This window comes from Apium graveolens, chromosome 3 (genome assembly GCF_009905375.1).
Source record: "Apium graveolens cultivar Ventura chromosome 3, ASM990537v1, whole genome shotgun sequence".
In the NCBI taxonomy this organism is placed as follows: Eukaryota; Viridiplantae; Streptophyta; class Magnoliopsida; order Apiales; family Apiaceae; genus Apium; species Apium graveolens.
In genome coordinates, this window is record NC_133649.1 from 104,959,739 (window position 1) to 104,970,540 (window position 10,802).

The window sequence follows — 10,802 nt, forward strand, 5'->3', positions numbered from 1 at the left end:
AGGTTCTGACCATTCATGCCTAGGCTTGGGGACTGAAGGCTCATTGCCAGTAGCAGCTCTCATTGGAATGTGAGGACCTCTCTCTATGCAATCAACATAGGCTTCATCTTGAGAAAGAAGATGTAGGTGCATCTTCACCTTCCAGTGATGATAATTGTCTTTATCCAGAAATGGAATTTTGACTCCAACATCCTTCTTGTTTATCTTACTATTTTGTTGTGATATTTAAACTCTTTGTACTTCAAGAGCTTGCTCTGATACCAATTGTTATTCCCTAACAATACAACAAGAATTACAGAAGGGGGGTTGAATGTAATTCTGGCTTCTTTTTGAGATTTATGAAAAATGATTCTAACTTGATAATATATAAGTGTTTGATTTGCAAGGTGCGGAATGAAAGAATTATAGAAATCAAAACACAAGTAATAAAAATACAAGTCTTTAAAACTTTCTGGTGGATTTGAATGTATCCACCATATATATATATATATATCAAGAGAACCCTGTGAAGCTTGAATAGCTCACAGCTGCTTACAAATATGAACAACTAAACTTACAGAGAAATGCTACAGGATTCAGCTTACAATTGTTTCTCTGAGAATGTATTTTCTTAGTCTTGTTTTTGTTCTACTTGCTACTCTTGGTTTATATATCACCAAGATTACATAGTAATAAGAAAAGATAATAAAACAAAACCTATCAAGTCTAATACCATGCTGCTTCACTACTCTATTCCAACATCTTTGAATATCTTCATAATAGCATGGAAATGGGGATGCTTCTTTGTTCTAAAAAACCCAGCTAAATAGGATGCCACATTCCTTTTGCAAATACTCGACGCATGTGAATGTGTTGTCACTGTCAACAGATATTTGAATTGATCATCTGTCGGGTACATGCTTGTTATCCATCGGGTAGCCTTGTTGATCATCCGTCGGGTACATGCTTGTTATCGTTGGGTAGCCTTGTTGATCATCCGTCGGGTAGCTTTGTTAATCATCCGTCGGGTAGCCATTTATCACTTGACTCCATTTCATTTGTGCAGAATTACAAGACATCTCATATTTACATTTAATCAACCTGTTCTGCGCATCTACTAGCAGTCTACATGATTCATAAGCTACTACATAATCTATACAAAGTTGTTTGTAGAAATGTGCTACATTATTTATTGTTACATAAGCTACTCACCCGGTGGATATCAATTAGTCATCCATCGGGACTATATTGAATCATCCGTCAGGACTATAATTGATTATCTGTCGGGTGCTACAAAATTCACTAAGTTAAATCTACTAGGATGTTTTGTTTAGCTTATCATCAAGTACACAACATATTCCTAACATTATCAAAAATTGATTCTGAAAACATAGTCTCTGATAAGCCAGAATTTGCTCTTGAAGAGAAGAAGAAGCTACTATGGGGAAGCAAGAAACCGACACCTAGAAGAGATTCTTCTGAAACATTCAAGAAGATTTACAGTGGAAGTTCTCATGCTAGAAAACCTGGAATCACAAGTGGCATGGGAAGGTTAAATGTTGATCCATATGTAGGAGATGCTTTAATTCTAAGGTAGCATGCTAATCTGACAGAAATTGGAGACAATATGATGCTTGAAGACTTACAGAAGATCGTATCAGTTCAAATTGTTATTGATCTTGTAGGAGAAAAAATGTTTTATTTTCTGGAGTCTGGGAGAAAATTATGGTTGACTCAAGAACAATTAAGAGACATACAATGGCAGGAATTGGAACTTATTGCTACAATTCTCAAGGTAACCAATCATGTAACTGCCAGATGGTCTGCAATTATAAAGAACCTGATACGGTTAAAGTAGAGAGGAATGCCTTATAAATCTAACTACATTCTGAAGTACATTGATCAAATTGGATATACTGTTGATATGCCTATTGGAGGAGCCAAGATAGAAATGAGTCTAGGGAATAAAGTTTTAACCTTTAATCCTGATGGAAAGAAAGTTGGATTTCTAGAACTGGATGATCTATCTCTTGAAAATTCAAAGTTACATGATCTCAGGGCTGCCATCTATCGGAATGATGAATCAACTAATGAACTGAAAGAACACAAACAGAGGATGAAATGGTATTTGGATGTAATGGAAGAAAATCTGCTGAGGAAATTTCTTGAAGATTTTCCAGACTGTGTTAGAGTTCAAAATGAAGAGTAAAGTCTGATATTTACTGAAGTAAGAATGAATATGTTTACTTGATTACTGCATTTAGATAGTTTTGACATTATCAATCGGAACTCGTACAAATTTTAATAATGCAAAAGTTGGGGGACACTGTTAGATATAATTGATGATATCTGGACAGATACTATCAAAAGTTCTTATCAAGACTTATATCAGTATTTACTGAAGAGTGACATCATCAATACTTATATTTGTACTTGATGATCAGCAGATGATGTCATCATAATTTGTCACATCAGTAGATATTCGAGGAGGAAAATGAAAGCAGGAATTCAAGGCGGTGAAGGATTTTATCTCAGAAGCAATCATACATGGATATGTAATAGGGTTCCTTATTGTAATATAATAGGATTCCTTATTGATTGTGTAACTGTGCTCTATATAAAGCACAAATTAGGTTCATGCTATTAGCATTGTGAACATTGTTATATCATTCTCATAACCTAGCGGCTCTCAAGGATAATTGTCCATCCTTTTGAGAGAGTACATTTGTAATAAGTTTTTACCTGTTAATATAAAAACTGTTGATTCTGTTAATGCTTCATCAAATTGTTTGCATAAACTGTATTCACCTCCCACCCCTTTACAGTTGATTACGGGCCTAACAATGCAAAATGTCGTCTTAGAAATAGCTTCTGCCTCAATCTTTAATTGCTGATAGCCGGATATCAAGTTAATTTTCGTGAAACATCTCGCTTCTTTTAACTAGATAAAGAGATCTTAGACTCGCGGTAAAGGATACTTATTCTCAATGGTCAACTTATACATCTCGCAATAATCTATGCGCAATCTCATACATTAGTCTTTCCTATTGATAAATAACACTTGTGAATCCCAATATGATAAACTTGGTTGAGTAACTCCTTTATCCAGTAACTATTATAATTATGTCGCTATCTCTTTTATTTCAATCGATGCCATCCGAAATGGGGCTTCCGAGACTGCTTCCGTTCCAGTTGCCAAATCAATCGTGGATACTTCTCGATCCAGTGGAAATCCCGGTAACTCATTAGGAAATACATCAGAAAGTTTGATAACAACATTAATCTCTTCCATATTGGACGATACTTTATTAACATCTACCACATGAGCTAGATAAGTTTCGTACCCCTTGATTTAATAATCTTTCCACTTGATTCATTGTCAGAGACCTTTTTTCTTGTTTTGTCCTCGAAATATTATATCCTCATTTTCCTTGACTTTCAATATTTTAATTCCTTACTCTTGCACTCGATTTCTGGGTCGTAATCCGCTAACCAGTTCTTTCCTAAAATATCATCAAATCTTTATATCTTAAAAGGTATAAAGTCTGCTAAGAAATGACAACTTATATCTCAATATCGCAATCGAAACAAATTCTGCAGACATATTTTATCATTATTAGCCTCTTCAATAACCAAATTGGGTTCTAAAGGGTGGGGTAGCACATTTCAACTTTCAACAAAATTCTTAGATAAATAAAAGATTTAATAACTCCAGAATTCATTAACACTTTTGCTTAAAAATAATTCACAACTAATATTTCCTGTACTCATATTTAAACTCTTCATCCTTATCTTCACATTTATATTAAAAACCTTTACTCTATATGGCACTGGAGTTGCTGGTGTTAGTGGGGATCCAATAATTCTAAGAACATTTACTTTCTGAACAAGCTTCTTCAAAACAAATAATTAGCTTGTTGCATTTTCTAGAATGTTCCTTTACAACCCTGAATTACATCTTCCATTCTTGTTTACTTTCCCCTTTCTTTATTTCGATGTCTTTTCTTAACATCTCCTTTCATCTTCCATTAATTCAGACTTTCTACCTCACTGTTAATTAAGTCTAAAGCTTCCTCAATACTACTCGGTTTCCTTACTATTTATAATCACAGACTCTTGCATGAACCTAATCGAGTTAGTAAACTAGATCTCATTATCAACCATTCTCATTTATGGTTTCACTTCTAAGAATCCGCTTGTCTTTTGATCTTTCATAAATTCAGGAAAATTCTACCCTAAGTACAAATCCGTTAATCCTTGTAATGACACAATATCTTTTCTCACAAAGACCTTAAATAATCCTCAACATCAATTTACTTCAGCTTTTAAACCAAGCTTCTTTAAACCAAGCTTCTCATTTTACCTGTACAATGACCTTCTCATTCTCTTAAACCAAGCTTGACTTTAATCAATGCCCTGAAATTATATAGGGTTTAAGGCTTACAACTTACAGGGATTGATGTTGATGTCAGGGTAGGTATAAAATCTGGGTTACAATAAAAAAAATCAGCTCAACCTTGACTTTCAGTATTAGTGGTTCAAGAAGTATTTACTATTTTGGGACTCCATTTGGATTCTATCTTTCTGGTGAGCAAACAAGCAACTTATTAAGCGATATGCTATCATTCTGGAAAACAAAATGTATAACTTAAGCATTTCAAATATTTTATAAATTCGAGCGTAAAGATTTAATTTATGTAGCCCTATTACTACATAAGTCGCTTGCTATTATCGGTTGATAATAAGATAGAGGTATTTATGACAAGTAACAATGATTTTGGAAGGCTATAGTGGTACATAGGTACTAATTGAGCAGGAATATAGACTAGTTATATCAAACAGAATATTATGAATTAAGGTTATATGGTATGTGGGTATATGAAAATATGGTTATGCGCCCAAGGTAACAAATTCCAAAGGAAATACAATAACGACTACCCGGAGGTCAGAAGAGGATGAGATTTGAAATTTATTCCTAACCACCACCAACTCTTACCCATAAGGGCTCTAACCATAAAAAATCTAAAGTGGCAGTTTGATATCTAAACGGACTATTTAATTTCCTTTTTAACGAGTCATACTTAACTTATTCCACTTTCAGCTTTCAAACCTCACAGATCCTCTAGTTTTATCCCAAAACGGTTATAACAGATGATCCTTCATGAAGACATCAACAAGCCAACTAATTAATACGATCAATCCAAAACATCCATTCACTTTTATAAATAACTGCGCATTACCTAGCATCATATGACATCTGATCCACTAAGATTCTACATTCCGAATGTTGGTCTAATATCATATCCCAATCACATGAGTGGTCTATATACATACCTTAAAGAATTGGTAGAATTCGGACAGTATCAGTGGTACCACATCCATTAGTATTCGAGAGAACATTCCTAATAGACGTAACAACCTCAACATGGCATAACAAGTCTCCAAAGCATATATAATTGACCATACAAGGGCCTCAGTAGTTGACTGAGCAAGTTTGCGCACAATAACATCATTGGAGTAAAATCAGAATCACGCTCATGATCGGACGCTAAAGGTGAATCGCCAGGCGAAGTGTCCGGGGTGTGAGAGTTTTGTCTGAACCGACATTATTGCTGCTGTCAGAAGCCTGATATAAGATATAGCGCGTAAAGACGTAAAACTGATGAGGGTTATCTTAAACCTAGAGCCATCATAATCCTTGGAACAAGCTTAACTCCCGAGACTATTTCCGATAATCTTAACTAAACTCTATATGAGTTGAACACTCTTTATTACTTATATCCTTAATCTATAACCTTTTTAACCTTACTTATTTCAGGGACCTAATCCTGTAACTCTGATATCAACTTGTGACGCCCTCAAATCCAGAGTTAAGATTGAAGACCCACGATACCTTATATAATATAAAATGTGACATTAAATAAAATAAAACCCCCGAAAAGTTACAAGGATCGATATAGGATAAGGTATGAAATAAGATACATCTACCAACCAATAATTTAAACTTTTACAACCTTTAAAAATTTAAAGTTTACAATTCCGACTTGGAAGTGCCAGATAACCCAAATGTATCTGAGAATCTAAAAGACTAACACTGATCCCCTCACAAAGCTTCTACCTGAGCTGAACGCCTAAATCTCGCCATCTTTTTGCTTAACTGTCAATGTTAGATCAACACAAATAAATGAGCTAAAAGGGCTCAACAAGTAACTAGTAAATAGTTCTAAATATTAGAATATAAATAGAAAGCTTATTCTCAATATACTAGGTGGCAATGGCTTAAGAATATCTAGGAAAGGATTTCAAAATAGGGATTCCAGGTATTCAAGGTTCAAGTTCTGTATATATAATTTTTAAGATTCAGAGATAGGGTTCTAAAATGAGTTCTCACACTTTAAGAACTAATATGAATAAATTTCAAATCAAAATGCAATGAGTAGTGTTTATCGCACAATTAAAAATCTTTACTTTCATTTTTAACAATATAGGATCCTTGATTGGATTATCCATCTTGTATTTATAATACAGATGATCAGCCCGTACTGGCCTACATCCGGTCATAATGGTACCTACGGCATTATTTCAGCCTATAATGTTGGACTGGCCCCGCTAGCCTCTTACACAACTGGACTAGCCCCGCTAGAATCTTACGTTATTATCCAATCTTTAGGATTTCATTGAAAACCTTTATATTGGAAATTCATAGTACTTTTAAAACTTAACTCCGTTTTAAAACATTTACCAACCTTTGAAGTCATTTGGACTCTTTCAAGTCGAAAATCATTCTTAGTTTCATTTCAAGAATTCAGGTGGGATAAACAAAGGTATACGAAAGGAAACACACGTTAGGGATTTATCAAGGATAAGCATAGGTATTAACAATGTACACTAAGCAAGGCTATTTCAAGGTAGGAATGTCAATAAAGCGTAATTACTATCAATATGGGGATCTAGGTCGAAAAAGACATTAATAGGGAAAATGATTCATCAGGGAGTATACAGAATATGAATATTTAAAAGAAATAAGATACCATTATGAAACAAGGTAAGCGTATCTGAAAAGAATCAGGCTAACAACAGGGTTTATTAACAAGGGTTTATTAACAAGATCAAATAGCAGGATCACCAGTATCATTTTCTTTATCATTTCATAACATAAACAATTTCTCTATCATTTCATTCTCATTTAGCATTTATAAGAAAGGGCAAATTTACTTGCCTCAAATGTTTTCCTTTTCACAGAGATCGAGTTACTGCCACCTAGAAATTCCTTTCTTTTCCTAATCTGAATGTCTTCACTTTCCGACCCTTACAAAGCTTGACCATCTTAACTCTCGTAACTTTCTATAACTTTCTTTTCTTTGATATACTTCACGTTCTCACGTATCGTTTCTACACAAAATAAAAGACACTACTTTAATATCTTATATAAAACTTGACCTTCGACTCCGAACGTCTAACTTAATCTACCCCTTTCGCTTTAACAGATTGAGTCTTACATATATCATTTAACCACAATGTTCGTTCACGTACACACGTAATCACATCTATATCTTGTATAACTAGTATCTTCACTTGCATCATATTTTCTTATAATCAGATACACATGTAATCAAGTTTACTCAAATATACGTAACATACTTTCCGTCACAGACTCATATAAGTATCTTTTCACTAATACACCAAAAGCACATTTAGTTTCATATTATAAAGCCTTTGGTACTATTGCAATTTTCCCGAAAATTCAGCATGACCTATACGTTTATAGTCTATCCCATTATTTCACAACATCAAACCACCAACCAATAATTATATTTGTTTGCCCAAAATAAATACACAAGGACTATTAGATACTTGCTAGCCACAAAACAAGAAATCGCACACTACATATCAAATATATACCGAACTACTCACAAAACTCAACCCAACCCAACATCCAATTATGCATCATAATCTACTAAGCAATAATTTTCCCTACAATACTTAATTTCGATTTCATACTTACAAGTAAAGCACATAATCAACTTATAAATATCACTTATCACCAAACCGAATAAGTTAAGCGACTTAAATTTAACTAATTTTTATTGTAGTTACGCAAATTAATTCACAACATCATTCTTCCCAATTAAACACACAACCCGATAATCATATATAAAAGTAATCAAGACTCAAACTATAATCCTCATATTCCGCCATAATCAAAATGAAATTCAAATAATAAACCTAAATAGAATCTGAAAATTCATAAATCATACATGCAACTCTATATCATCAAATACATATCTCAATAAATCACGTATACAAATTAATCATCCAGAAACGAATTAAAAATCAAGAATCCAAATTAAAATTTCTAAATCTTTATCTTATTCAAAAATACGAATTTAGGATTAAAATTCATGAATTAAAATGAGGTAAAATCAGACTCAAGAACATCATCATCCCCACCAGTTAACCGGAGTTCATTACCGGCGGCGGTTCGACCCAGAGGTGCCCAATTATGGGTTTTCATTCACGGGTCTCACCTTAATCGTGCACAATCAACCCAATCAAGTATTCGTCACCAAAAATTCAAGCTTAAAACTCGAAAATTAGCTCAAGACCGAAATGGGTCTTAAAAAAATTTGAACCAATACGTACATGCAAGTACATAGGTTGTAGAGGATGCAATACGAAGCACAAACATGGTCTCGGATCGAAAAACGGACTAAAAACGAGAGAGATATTGAAGAGAGAGCACCAAAAGCTAGAGAGAGAATGAAATGTTGAGAGAGTTCCAGCAGAGAAATGAAAAAGAGAAGTGGGTTTATAGGGCTGAAGCTACAGGGGTAAAAGGGTAAATTTATCATTTTTTTGTTTTTGAATTTTCTTTAAGCAAAATGCTGAAAATCGAGCTTATAATTTAGAAAATCCAAAATAATAGTTCAATTATAATTAAATTTTTATTTTTAAAATATATATTACGAAATTAGATTTCTCCACATATTTTTAAAATAATTTTTTAGCATACAGTTTACTTTATACGAATTTTACAAGATAAAACTCAAAAATAAAAACAAAACTCATAAAATCATTTTACTTAATAAATCATTTAAAAATAATTAAAAATCCCACAATCACAAATTCAACCACGCAGGGGTCAAATAACATATATTCACATAATGACAATCAATCAAATCTCATATCCGTAAATTTTTATATTTAAACTCTATTTATAACTACTTTTCACATTTATCGAACAACCAATAATTCAAATAATGATATGACTTTACATATTTTTATTCAAATAATCATAGGGTCACATGAGACTCTTAACATAACACATTTTTCACATACTCCACTTAATTCCTTTTTTTAATTAATATCGTCAAATCCATTTTTCGTGTAATCGTCTTTTATGGGTCGCGTCTCAACTGATGGCCCGATTGTCACATATCATAACTCAAATCTTATACGGACTCGTCAATCTGAAATAATTTATTTAAAAAATTTTCTTTACTAGTTTGCATAATTTACACATAAACCACATATTTTATATTTTATTCACATACCATAATATTTGTACTTTTTTTGACAGAATAATGTGTACTTTGTTTTGAAAGATAAAATAATAATTATATATACTGAGTTTAGTTTAACTAATGATTATACGTGTTGAGTTTAATTACGAGTACATATACAAGTACTCATCTAGCTGTTGTGATGAGCCTCGAGTCTCAACATAAAGCCTATATCAGTCATGCTTTGGAGTCATAAGTTCATAAGAATTTATTGGAATGTATCTGGTATTAAGTGATAGCTGTAAGTTTGTTAGAAGTTTGGTAAACCGTGAGTTGACTGGTTTACTCTATAAATACTGAGTTTGTATAAAGCATTTGTCACTTTTTTTGTAACATCAACATTTTCGGTGATTAATACAGTTAGTTCATTTTTTTCTCCATATATTTATGTTCATGCACAAATAGATTACCTAATTCTAATATGGTATCAGAGCTCTCCTGATTATTTTCAATCAATCGTGATGCATAGATGTTGATTTTTTCGTAGTTTCCTTGTTTCGATTTGTTTCTCTGTGATTACAAGTGTGAACGTCATTATTACAGTTCTGTTTTAATCTTTTCAGTTTAGATTCAAGCTTTTTCGTAGTTTCTTCATTTTTGATTCGTTCCTTTGTGATTACAAGTGTGAACGCCATTGTTACAGTTCTGATTCAAGCTTTTCAGTTCAGATTCAAGCTTTTTCTAACATGTTTCATCAAATTTTCATCTTATTTCACAAGTTTATATGTTTTTTATTGAGATTACTTGTTGAATTACAAATCGTAGAGGTTATTACGATTGTATCGAGTGTTTATAGTTCAATTTGTCTAATTGTTGAGATCATACATATTCGTTGTTCCGATTATGATGATGATGATGTTAGTTTAAATACGGATCTGAATGGTAAAGACACACACCATTCTACAAAAATGAATGATCATATGTTTAATCCAGATATTTTAGATAAGAATTCGCGTCAGTTGTTCATTCATAATAACGATCATCCAGGTTTATTGTTAATTGCTAAGAAATTAACTGGACCTGATAACTATGCGCCATGAAGTCGATCAATGCAAATCTCTCGAAATGCTAGAAAAAAGTTTGTCATAATGAACGGATCTTATGTCAAACCTGATGCCAATTCATGTCTGTGTGCCCAGTGGGAGAGAGTGAATGACTTAGTGATTACTTGAATACTCAAGATTATCATGGCAATTGTCTCGTCTAGAACTAGCCTATCTTTCAGTTAGATACTATCAAGATTATCATGGCAATTGTCTC

General features: G+C 33.0%; 1 long non-coding RNA gene across 1 annotated transcript; it reads right to left on the bottom strand.

The window, feature by feature from the left end:
* Positions 1 to 6,075: 6,075 nt before the first annotated feature.
* LOC141710842 (uncharacterized) lies at positions 6,076 to 8,741 on the bottom strand. Its single transcript, XR_012571091.1, has 3 exons — positions 8,623 to 8,741; positions 7,199 to 7,371; positions 6,076 to 6,136 (listed from the first exon to the last, which is right to left on the bottom strand). It is a non-coding gene; the product is annotated as an uncharacterized LOC141710842 (long non-coding RNA).
* Between the last annotated feature and the right edge of the window lie 2,061 nt (positions 8,742 to 10,802).